Genomic DNA, 13,296 nt, shown 5'->3' with positions numbered 1-13,296 from the left:
ACCACACTGGCTCTCATACCAGCCATCAGGTATGAGGAAACGGAGAACTTTTCACACCCACATTGCAGCTAAAAGTGTAAGCACGTCCCACAGTTTCATCCCAGTGGAAAGAGCTTGTGTAGGCTTTTAAAGTGTCATGGGTGCTGCTGTGAAGCTGTGCAATTCAGGTGTGGATCCTAAGCAAAGGAAGTACACAGAAAGAAGATTTCTCATCCCCTCCTTCCTCCAGCAACAGGACTTCCTCTTGAGTCCTGTCAAAAATCAGGATGGCCCACAGACTCTCTGTGGAGTCTGTGTGGTGGGGCTTGCAGGTCACTATAGAGGAGAATGAAAAGTTTTCCTTCTTTTAAGCTTCCTTACATTAGCTTAGGATCAAAGCCATGGAATGGCTTTAAAGAAATAATCCAGGGGATTAGACCAGCCCTAGCCAGAACAGCACAAGGAGCTGTAGCCCAGCAACACCTGAAAGGTCATACACTCGCCATCCCTGGATTTGACTGACATTTGAAAGATAAGCCTGTCAATGATGTTCAGTCTATAACAGAGAAATGGAACATCTATGTACAGGGAGAGCATACCCATCTGAAAGTGGTGACAAGAAACAGGGGTGGACCACAGTGTTCATATTCAGCTTGCAAGTTTCAGGAAGCATTTGGCTGGTCCATGTTAAACTGGAAACAGAATATTGGTGTAGATGTACCTTGAGAGTGATCCAAAAGTTAATTATGTTCTCATGAGCACATATTTTTTTTCACAAACAAAATGTTTCTTCATTCTGGCTCAAATCGTGAACGAGAATTTTGCCCATTTCTAAAAGAGCATGAAATCTGGCCAGATGCCTCCTTTTGAGATTCTTTGACTTGCAATAAGGTATCATTTAGCTTCTTCCTTCAGCACAGCCAGATTTAAATGTGCCTCCTGAACTATTGCCAGATGAAAATGAACTCCATGGTGTATTTAATAGACCTTTCCAACTGATTGCCTAGCATTATATCAAAAGCCAAAATGTTTTGGTAGGGGACAAACTACATACAGTGGTACCTTGGGTTAAGAACTTAATTCATTCTGGAGGTCCTTTCTTAACCTGAAACTCTTCTTAACCTGAGGTACCACTTTAGCTAATGGAGCCTCCCACTGCTGCTGCACTTCGCCATACGATTTCTGTTCTCATCCTGAAGCAAAGTTCTTAACCCAAGGTGCTATTTCTGGGTTAGTGGAGTCTGTAACCTCAAGCGTCTGTAACCTGAGGTACCACTGTAGTTGAGTAAGCAGTGCTATCAATAATAAATTATTTGGTCAAGAACATACATGTAAATGTTCTGAAGTAATAGGTAAAGACACTTTCTATGCAGCAGAAGGAATTATGTAGGTTGACACGGAGAACTTCTATCCTTCTGATGAGTATAGCATTTCCTGAAACTGAAAGGAAACAGGTTTTTTCATCACACTAGATATCTATTACATATTTTGTAAAGTGGCTTGTCTGTCTGTCTTCTGTGGGTTAGGATATCTCTTGAGAAACTGCTGGTCAATTTCACATGAGGGTTTCAAGGTAGAGGAAGTTGTCTTTTGTCTATGTTTGGATGCCAGATGCCATTTTTGAATAAAGATAATTGAAATGTTCCAAGCTGCCCTTATTCAGAAACCTCTGGAGATACAGCCTCTCAGTTTGGTGTGATGGTTCCTGAGACTGAAGAGTAGGCTTTGGCCTACAGTATCATATGGAAAGAATTATGACTAGATAATGAATGGGAAGGTATTTGAACAGTCCAAAGACCCATCTAAATGTTAAGTTTGCTTTATTATTAAAATGCTATCAAAGCTCCCTATCTATTTCAAGTGTTTGCGAACCATCAAAAGTCACTCAAAGGCTAACAGAAAAGACCCCCTTTTAAATTCATTTTCACTCATCTTTTCTGCTTCTTATTCCTCCTGTTCTTTTTATTCTTTACTTGAGTTAAGTCCCTTTGGGGTATTGTTCAATTGCTTTCAGTCTTTCCCAGAGTCACAGAGTTCTTCTTCCTACCTGCTTTAGGAACTCTCTTACTTTGTTCCACCCACCCACATTAGCATTGGTGTAACTTGTGCCAGCAAACTACACATAAATTATCAATGTAAGTGTGTGTGGGGGGGGAGAACAGCAACAGATTTTAAAACAGAGAAAATAACTCTTAAAGCATAATATATTTAAAATGAACTGACAGTGTATGATGTCATTTCAGGAAGTCAGGCAGACCAGAAAGAATGGAAGTCTCAGCAGCAGGACAGAGAGTAACATATATTTCTATCTGACTCTAAGGATCATAAGAGCCCTGCTGAATCACTCAAAGGCCCTACCTAGTGCAACATACTGTTTGTCAGAGTGGCCAAACACATGTCTGTGGGAAGCACAATGTCCATGACTTGAAGCTACTGTGGAAGTTGGAGTCACAGCTGATCTGGAGCAGCAACATTTATTGCTGAACAAGGGAGTTGACATTAAGGAATTAAATAGATAGCTGTTGACCTAACAAGAATAATCTTATTCTTCTTCTTGGGTTGCAAAGGCAAAAGGAGAGGTCTTATTTTCACCACCTATTGGTTGCAATATGATACTCCTGAATTAAAATAGTGCTGGAGAAAAGCAAATACTCCTTCTCCCAAGTTAATGTATGTGTTCATTTAAACAACACAAAAGCACTGTTTTCTAGCAATCTAGCCTGCAGTTGTTTGTAAGCTACCAGTATGTTGTTTGCTTTCTCTCCAGACATTGATATTTCTCTCATAAAAGCTATTTTCTCATCCTTTAAAACCATAGTTTCTGCATGAATAAAGCCTCTGAACTCCAGAAACTGTAAGTGATCACTTCAATTTAATTCACCCAGTTTGCAAGGTCTTCTAACAAATAATTCATAATAAGACAATTTCAGGCAGGATCAGAGGACCCATGTAAAAAGACAAGCTGTCTTGGGACTATTGCACGATCCCCCAGGACCTATGGGGTTCTCCAGGGGTCTCATACCTTTTCCTGAGAGGACGTGTCCCATGGTTTGCGTTAAGCATGATCATGGCACTCACAAGAAGATCATGAGGGCAATAGCCCTCTTCAAATGTTGTCCCCCAGCAACTGGTATTCAAAGGAATGATTCCTCTTATCCTGGCGGCAGTCAATTGATAACATGACTAGTAGCCATTGATAGCTCAGTCCTTCGTGAATTTGTCTTATTCCCCTTTTAAACTGTCTAGATTGGGACCCCTATGAAAGCTTCCAAGCTAATCTTGCTCCATGATCTGAGTAACTAAGGCAGGGATTGGGAACTGGCAGTACTCCGGATGTTACTGGAGTCCAATTCCCACCATCCTGATCATTCGCCATGCTGGCTCTGTCTGATAGGATGAAGAGCCCAGCAACATATGGAAGGCCATAGGTTCCCCATCCCTGAATTAGAGGATTTTGTTGCTATTCTCAATTATAGGTATTTTTGCCTTGCCACCACCTACAGTGTTGGCTGAAGCTAGGTTTGATGAGAAAAGAGGGATTTCATATAATCAATTATGAGATCACATCATTATCTTAATTTAAGGCTTATTTCAGTCTAATCAAAGGTAGATTTCTAATCAAGCTGCCTCAACTGATAATGGTTTCAGATATGGCCTCACCTCTTCTCATCTATAGCCTACCTTTCATGTCTCTCCAGGGGATTGCTTCTATTAACCTAGTGATTAATGCAGCTTGGCTTGCCTTCTGTTCCCTTGATCATATTGTTACAGCACAAGCAAAGCATCTTAAAGACTGCTGCATGCTGGGACAGCCTTATTAACCAGGTTGATGAGAGGAGAACTTTTTTTAAGGGGCAGGAGAGAACAGTGGGGTGGATGCTTAGATCCTTGAACAGGTTTTGAGGTGTGCAGTGGTATCCTAAGCATGTTTGCTCAGAAGGAAGGCCCGCTAGATTCAATAAAGGTGCATAAGATTGCAGCCTAAATGGCTTTGAGTATGTAAATGGTTCTGATTTACTTCATTTGCGGAAACTTATACATCCGTTAGCTTTCTAAATAATCATTTCGGGGACAGTATTACTATACAAATATATTTCACAGCTGTTGATGACATCAGTAGCATATAGAAAGAATGATCCCAGTTCTCTGCCTGTCAGTATGCATATATAATACACATACCACCCACATACACAAGAGAGAGGTAATAAAAGGCTTGAGGGAACCAAGTCTTCTAAGTACAAAAAACCCAGACCTTTATAAAATACCCTAAGAGGGGGATTTCCAAATCATTCCAATGAGGACTGAGCATGCTCAGTGGCCATGGAAGGAGAATAGAGAATAGTATGGAGTCTCCTGAACAGGAATACTCTACATTGCAAGTTCTTCCTTACAATCAATCTGGAGGGGTATCTGCCTCTACCTACTGTTGGTCTCCCTGACTTTGGCTATGGAGAAGGCGCTCTCTCTCTCTCTCTCTCTCTCTCTCTCGTTCCTGTTATAGAAGAGAACCTCAGTAGATGATCTTCTGATAACTGATCATCAATGCACTTCAACAGTACTACAATGGCCCTAAAATCGATAGCACACGGGGCCTTTCCAACATGTCTGTTTGGTTCCCATCACCCACCTGGTGATTGCAAAAGTAATTACTCTTTGGAAAGGGGGTGGGCAGGCAGAGATGTCTGCTATGTCATCCTTTGCAATCTGGAAATATGGATTAACTCACTCGGGCTGTGGCAACGCTCCGGGTGAACGTTTCTTAGAAAATTAAAGTTTTGTTTTGTTTAAACAAAAATCAATATTGATTTTGTTTTGCCCTGCTTTAATTCTGGATTCAGTTCTGCTGGTTTTGCTATATATGCTCAAAGGCCTTGAGTTAAGCATGGAGCGCTGTAGATTTGAATGCCAAGAAAAGGGGGGGGGGAGAGAACCCATTTCAATCCTCAAATGACAAAATCATTGGTGCAGAAGGCAACTAAACCTTAGCAGCTGCTTTTTGGAACCATATTCATAGAGTGGATCCAAACAACAAGCTTCAGTACACAATTTACTGCTCTGAGGAATTGCAAAGGAGCGGAGAAGTGCATTCAGTTAAATTTGAGGTCTGTTCCTATGCCATATTCATCTTGCAGTGCTTGGGGAATTATACGTGACTCCTGCACAGGGTGGGCAATTTTACCACTATTTTGTCCCCATGGAATCTGCCTCAGAACATCTTCCCATTTGCCACTATTGTACCAAATGGCAATAAGCAAGGCTTCAACAGGGAAGTGGGGGGCAACATCTCCCCATTTTGCTTCAGGCAGCGAAACATGATAGGCTACCCCTGGGGCATAGAGTTTTTCTCAACTAGTAAAACACCCTAAGAAGAAGGAAAACTCATATCACCAATGGTCATTGTGGGGGGAAAAGAAGTTGGATGTTTAATTTAAAATTAGGTTAGAAACAGTAGATAGTATGTACATTTGCATGTTTTCTCTTTTCTTGTTGTAATGGTTGTTCTTGTCATTTCTTGAAAGTGGCATGGTGGAATCATATATTGTCAGCCTTTGGTTGAATTGATCTAGTACGAAATGGTACTCTTCAAGAATACTAACAAAAAAATCTATAATACTATGAGCAAAGTAGCCTGTTAACTGCCCTGCATTGTTTATTTATAGGAATGTAGTTGGATTAATTAAACCATCCGTCTTTCAGACCGTTGGTGCAATGAATGGAAATCACTCTTTCAACATCCTGATTGAATTACCTGCAAAACAATAGACACTACATTTGAAGTACCTAGTTCAACAGGTTTATGATGATTGACTATATCTGCATCACAGAGATAGCACACCTTCACTGACTCAAAAAAAGGTGATTGCCCATCACCCTGAAGCATGTTTATTGAGAGGAAATAGAGCATGCAACTAATCCTCTAGAGACAAATTCCTCTTGAGTCTTCATATTTTATTTAAGATTTATGCCATGCTCTGTTTCACCCATCCAGGAAGTTAGTCATTTCAATTCAGGAGATTTGTGTCCAACACTTCCCCCCCCTATTACATTTAAAACTTGTTTAATTTGAAATATTTGTGCAGCCCATGTTCCTTCCTTTTGCTGTTTCTCTTTAAAGTTCCATACACCAGGTTAAATGCCAGCTTTGGTAAGGATGGGGAATATATTTGATTCATTTCACACTGAAAGGCAAATATACCTAATTTGGACTTTCTGAAACACTATTCAAACAACAACACAGCCATTCTTCAAAATTCACAGTTCTCTGAATTTTGCATTACTGTTTTTCAGGAATGTAATGTGTGCAAAAATGAACATATTCAGGTATAGTGTGCCTAAAAATGCAGATACTGGAGAAACTACCACACACAAATAAATGCAATTAAAAATTCATATTAATAGCTTTGGTATAAATAGACTCAATGGAAATTATCCTTAATTAAATAACTAAACAGCATTAAAATATTTTATTGGGTTGTATTGTATATGCGAGGGACGCAGGTGGCGCTGTGGGTTAAAGCCTCAGCGCCTAGGACTTGCCGATCGAAAGGTCGGCGGTTTGAATCCCTGCAGCGGGGTGCGCTCCCGCTGCTCGGTCCCAGCGCCTGCCAACCTAGCAGTTCGAAAGCACCTCTGGGTGCAAGTAGATAAATAGGGACCGCTTACCAGCGGGAAGGTAAACGGCGTTTCCGTGTGCGGCTCTGGCTCGCCAGAGCAGCGATGTCACGCTGGCCACGTGACCCGGAAGTGTCTCCGGACAGCGCTGGCCCCTGGCCTCTTAAGTGAGATGGGCGCACAACCCCAGAGTCTGTCAAGACTGGCCCGTACGGGCAGGGGTACCTTTACCTTTACTTTTATTGTATATGCGACCACCTGCCTATAGCATAAAATGACGGGACCAGATCACTATTTAGAGACAATAAAAAATGACAAATGAAGATGTTGTCCTTATAAAATTTTATCATTTAAATGGTTCTAATTTCAGAACAGTGGAGCAGTTTAATTGCAATAGTGACTGAAACTGAAGCAACCAGAAATTTGAAAGGCATCTTAATACTGACAAATCAATTGCTATTGCAAGGAGTTTTAAAAAATCGGTACTGATCTAATTACATTGGATTTTTTTTAAAAAAGGGGGGTTTTTTTGCTGAATTAATTTTAGCTGCAAAATAAAAATGAGGTTTTCCCACAAAATATTCCACATTTACTACTTTTTATGTTTGTCATTTTAGTATCCCATATAGTATGGGACACTAAAATGACAAAGGTAAAAACTAGTAAATGTGGAATATTTTGCAAATTGTTCTGCTTTGGATGTACAGTTCCGGGAACAAAGCAAAACAACACTTTAAAAAAACACAAAAAAGCTTGCTACAGCTTTTCAACCTTAGTTTCTGCCTTCTTCTATTTCCCCTCATGGTATTGCCTGAAGTGAATCTTCTTGAGATGGACTAAGGAAACAATAAAATGTCAGTACATTAGCACTACCTACTTAGGCCCATCACATTAGAAAATAGAGCAGGCTTCCTCAACCTCGGCCCTCCAAATGTTTTTGGCCTACAACTCCCACAATTCCTAGCTAGCAGGACCAGTGGTCAGGGATGATGGGAACTGTAGTCTCAAAACATCTGGAGGGCTGAGGTTGTGGAAGCCTGAAATTGCCTCTGCTCTCCAGTCTCATGACACTAGAACCCTGGGAACTCAATGAAGCCAGGTGCTGGGATATTCAGGGCAAACAAAAGAAAGTATTTCTTCATATAGCACCTAGTTAAACTATGGCATTCACCCTCAACAAGAAGTAGTGATGGCGACCATCTTGGGTGGCTTTAAAAGAAGATTAGACTAATTCATGGAGGATAAGGCTATATGAATCTGAATGTTGGAGATCATATGTGGTGAGAGGCCTGTTACCCTCAGGTCCTGATTTTGGGCGTAAGAACAAGATGCTGGACTAGATTATCTTTTGATCTGATCGAGTAGACTCTTCTTCAGTTCTTATGCCCCTGCACACATGCACACACCTTAGTCAAGGTGCATAGTACCCAAGGCTGGTCACATTTTTTGGCAATCGAGTCAGAAAATCCCCAAAGCTTTCATCGATACAACTAACAATTTGCTGCCCTTTCATGACACCCAAACTCAGTCACCTGAGGTGGGCACTTCACTCTGTCTAATGTTAGGTCCTGAGGCAGAATAAATAAGAGCCCCTAGGTCGAAGCAAGAAACATGAAGCAAAAACCTTTGGGCCTGTCTCCTCACTGCTTCTTATTGCTTCTATATTTTTAACTACTTGCTGGAACCATTACTAAAGAGACAGTAATGTCTCCTTAGTCAGCCACTGGAAATTCAGCTGTCAGGCATGATCTAGTTCTGGAGTTCCTGGATTGAGAAGAGTTGGGGAGGATGACATAAGAACATAAAGCACAAGAAGAGACACAGTCGCCAACCAGATGCTTGTGTTAAATCATCCGTCAGAACCCAAGCGCAAGATCCTTCTCCCCTGCTGTGGTTTCCAGCAAGAGTTATTCAGAAGTATTGCTGCTTCTGATGGTGCTGACAGAGCATGGCCATCTGGGCTAGGAACCATTCCATGAATTTATCCAATCCTCTTTTAAAGCCATTCAAGTTGGTGGTCATCCCTGTCTCCTGTGGCAGTGAGTTCCATAGTTAAACAATGCACTGCATTCTTATGGAGCCCCTGGTCATCTCACAGACTATTGACTCGTACACCACTAATCTGCAGCCATCAACCAGGTCGTCCCCAGTAAATCACTTAGTCTCAGTCAGGTTCTTAAGTAGTTTGTTGCAAACACAAATAAACTTTAAATGCTTTCAAAACGCTGTTACCCTTTACCCTCTTAGTTTTATTTTATTCTGTCTCTAACTCTTCTACCTCCCCTCACACAGCTGCACTAACTGTCTCTCTATTTCCATCTGTCTGCCAACTGCTTTCCCAACTGCTTCTTCCCAACCAACCAGCCAACTAACTAAACCTCGGGCTAAGCCCTTTTATAGACAGGTAGGCTCCGCCTCTGGCTTTTCTATTGGTCTACCTATTAACTCTTTCTCTCCCCCTGTACAGACATTTTCAAAAGAACGGGCAAACACCACGGTGGCCATCCCTGCCTCCTGTGGGAATGAGTTCCATAGTTAAACAATGAACTGTGTGAATAAACACTTTCTTTTATCTGACCTACAAAATACCCTCCAACTTCATGGTTCTCTAATTCTATGCAGTTGTGCAAATGAATGGGTGCAGATCTCAAATTTGCCCCATGCATTTAATTGTATATTGCTTTCAGCCATTCCAAGCGTCCGAGGTTCATGAATTTAAATAAGAAATAAACAATAAATAAGATGGCCCCTGGTGGGTGTGCTGCAGTGGGCTGCCTGACTATTTGTTCATACAAATAGCCAGCACTACTGATCAGATCGGCACGGACAGCTTTGCTGTGAGCTAATTGCGACTTTGTATATGCAGTAGCCCATTTTGCATGTGGTTCTTGATGCAGCAAGGAGGATTGCCTCTGGAACATGTGCAGCTCTCTTCCTGAACCAAGAAATAACCGACTCCTGAAAGGTCAGAGTCACACTGAATGTGATTCCACTGTCAAAAGGTCGCCAAAGTTTCATTATAGTTTCCACAAACTCTGGGCAAGGCATATGCAGTTGCACATTAGAATAGCAGTACAGAAATTAAGATCAAGCTCCCATTACAATTTCTTTTATTCTGCTTTCATTTAACAGTAGCAGATGTGCAAATGTTTGTTTACTCAGTTCTTGATAGTAGGCATTTGCTAGGGGAAGCATGAAATTAATTTCTGCCCTAGTATTAAAAAATCATTTCCTTGATTTAAATGTGTCTTTGATAAAAGGAAGAGTCTCATAAAATGCTTAAGCTGATGAGGCAATGCAAAAAAGAGAGGAAAGAAACAATATTTGCTGTTTTAGGATTGCTATTTCTATTTGCTTACATTGCAGAGGCCGGGGTTTTTTCTGAGAGAGAGAGAGAGAGAGAGAGAGCGCAAATAATTATTTTGTACAATTGCCCATGCAAACACTTCCTGTGTGGATGTGTTGAGAGCAGTATGGAGAAAGCTGTTTGTTAAACTGCAAGGGAAAATTATATTAACTGGTAGGGGAGAAAAGACGCACACAAACTACAAACTACAACTCTTTTTGGCATCTGTCATTTACTAAAAAAAATGATCACAGGAAGATGATTTGCACCAAGCCAGACTATTGGTCCATTTTCCTCAGTATCATCTATAAGGACTGGCAGCAGCTCTCCAGTTTTTCAAATAGCCTCCCAGCTCTACCTGTAGACACCAGTTATTGAACCCGGGACCTTCTGCACGTAAAGATGCTCTACCACTGAGTTATGGCCCTTCCCATTCTTTGGCCTCCAACAAGACATGGGGGGCCAGTGGTCTAACTTCATATAAATTAGTTTACTATGTTCCTATGAAAGAAGCAAGCCAGCAGTAAATCACACTGCACAAGTTAACTCTTTATTAGCACAGCAACTCATCATTGGCCCCCATGAAGCAGTTGCTGAGATTGAAGGTTCCCACAGCTGCCTAAGTCCCTTCCAGGGTTTTCCCCAGGCAATTGGAGGCTGTGCATGTGTGAAGCTAACCTCCTCATGCCTCTCCTGGTTCTAGGAGACTAAGGGGGAGGAGAGCTTGTCACAGCACGAAGGAGAGACACCCGTGTCAAGGAGGGGGTCGCTTTCCCAAGTCCTCCCTCATAGCTACTGATCAATCACATGCAGGCACCAGGCAGGTTACCAGTCTTCTCCTCTGGCACCAGCTACAGAACATCAAACATCAAACATAGCATGTTCTCTCCCTCCCCTGGCAGGTTAACTCGAAGATTTATAAGGTCTGGGGAATGCTGGCAACCAGCCAGCCCCATCACATGCTCCCACTTTGGGGACTAATTGTTACAACCTGCCTGAGGGTCCCCACCAAGCGATATTTGCTCACTGGATCACTACTTCATGACAACCCATACCTTTTCAGCAGCCAGACTCATCTCTGCCTTTTCAGCTTCTACCACCTCTTCCTTCCATTCTTCTCCCTCTGACCAGTCATCATTGTCCCACCAACAATCCTCTAACTCTGAGCCTTCTTCCCTTGTGGGTTTCCCAGCTGGTTCCTCACACCATTCCTCTGCACCCAGCCAGTCCGTGGGATGCGATCTGTGTTTGAATGCAAAAGATCAATTGACTCAACTATCCATTTGATTATTTAAAAATCGTTCTGGCACAAATTAACAATATCCCCAAATGCACTTTTTTATGTGAAAGCATCTTTAATCTAGAATGCAATGCCACATATTCTCTAATAACCGAGGAAGTTGGAACATCCATGCTTTGCTGCTTCTCCAAACAGCCGTTTTTAGTCTCCATACGCCAAAACTTTGCTTCCCTTAGCAACATTGAATATACTCAGTGCCCGACAGTGGCAACTTTTCATACTAAGGACAGCAACTCCTATTACTGACAGCAGCAGGTTGTCAATCCCTGCTAAAGGTTTGCAGTGCAATTACCAGCAGCGCCTTTTTTTCTAAATCACACTCCCAGGTGCTGGCAGATGGTTCCCAAAACTAAATTCTTTTCTCATCCTTTTCACCCTGATGGTTTCCCAGAGGATTGCTCATTGGGCTATAGTGCATCAAATAGCCTTTCAAGGTTGACCCCTGGCCTGTGGGTTGTGAGTATGTGTGCTCCATGCCTGGGCCACATTCACACTATAAATCCTCTGATACCATGTTAAACATCCCCCAAAGAATTCTGGGAGGTGTAGTTTGTTAAGGGAGCTGAGAGCTATTAGGAGACCCCTATTCTTTTCCCGTAGGGATGCGGGTGGCGCTGTGGGTTAAACCACAGAACCTAGGACTTGCCAATCAGAAGGTCGGCGGTTCAAATCCCCACAACAGGGTGAGCTCCTGTTGCTCGGTCCCTGTTCCTGCCAACCTAGCAATTCGAAAGCACATCAAAGTGCAAGTAGATAAATAGGTACCGCTCCAGCGGGAAGGTAAACGGAGTTTCTGTGCGCTGCTCTGGTTCACCAGAAGCAGCTTAGACATGCTGGCCACATGACTTGGAAGCTGTATGCCGGCTCCCTCAGCCAATAAAGTGAGACGAGCGCGGCAACCCCAAAGTCGGTCACGACTGGACCTAATGGTCAGGGGTCCTTTATTCTTTTCCCACAGCTGCAATTTTCAGAGTGGTTTAACAATCAATTCTTCTTCACATCTAACATCCCATAAGGCATATGTGGGTCTGCTGACCAGCTGATCAAGTCACCTGATACTCCAAAAGCCTCATGAAGCTCACCTAAAATAGTGTGTAGTGTGCAAAGATTTCAAGTTCTCCTGAACTCTTCCTCAGGGCCGAATGTTATGCAAAACAACTAGGATCCGACACGTATGTTTGTGCATTATCGCTTCCATTACAGCTTCATTTCACTTTCATATAAAATTTATAGCCAATTTATTTGCTTAATTTCTGAAGGGAAAGTGGTATTAAATCATCAATCAAAGGAATGTTCAATCAGAGTCAGGCTCCATAAATGTGCTTCCCTGAAAATCTATAGATTATAACTAATCTGCTGTATAAATTAATGAAAATGATGTATGTGATTAGTTGTCAACTGGAAACGATATCTGGTGAATGGGAACATTGTAAAATGGGCTCATTTTAAATAACAGATGATCTTTCTGTTTGCAAATCCTTTCATCTTAATGCTTCATGATTCCCTGAAACTCCTGTGGAGAAGAGAATTTAAAATAAGAGATGGAGTCTGCACCCCTTCTGCACACAAAAATATAACTTCTTTATTTTATTTGTCTATTGGGGGGGAACCCATTAAAAGTCCCCAAGCCTATTCTGAAAGTACGTGTTCCATGTTGCGTTCTGGATGACATTGGGTGTACACGGTCCAGTTGCATTTGCAAAAATTAATATACTAGACTTGTTTCATGGAGCTGTCAGTGTTTTGCTTAAGCATTTTGTGTTTTATGCTAGGCTGCAGTACAGATTGCATTCACTTAGATCTTTGACTGCACTGCTTAGTTAGGTCAGGGATGGGCCGAATCAAAAACTGGCCACCTGCTCCATGGGCCACATTTAAAAGGTGGGTGACCCTGACCCTCTGTCCACCACCACATGACTTGTGAAATCAGGTGGATCAGAGCCTGTGAAAAATGGTAGAGCTTGCATTCAGTAATGAATTTAAACATTACATGAGACATTCAGGAGTCAACCTGATCACCTGCCTTGGTCAAACCAGACCTGGAATACTGTGTCCCGTT

At 42.0% G+C, this 13,296-nt stretch overlaps 1 long non-coding RNA gene across 1 annotated transcript; it reads right to left on the bottom strand.

Moving 5' to 3' along the window:
• Positions 1–5,387: 5,387 nt before the first annotated feature.
• On the bottom strand, positions 5,388–9,081 carry LOC310845113. Its single transcript, XR_014564469.1, has 3 exons — positions 8,880–9,081; positions 7,363–7,427; positions 5,388–5,728 (listed from the first exon to the last, which is right to left on the bottom strand). It is a non-coding gene; the product is annotated as an uncharacterized lncRNA (long non-coding RNA).
• Between the last annotated feature and the right edge of the window lie 4,215 nt (positions 9,082–13,296).

Source organism: Podarcis gaigeae, assembly GCF_964106915.1.
Source record: "Podarcis gaigeae genome assembly, chromosome: 5".
Lineage (NCBI taxonomy): Eukaryota > Metazoa > Chordata > Lepidosauria > Squamata > Lacertidae > Podarcis > Podarcis gaigeae.
The sequence above is the reverse complement of the archived record's forward strand: the minus strand, read 5'-3'. Positions and strand labels throughout refer to the sequence as shown.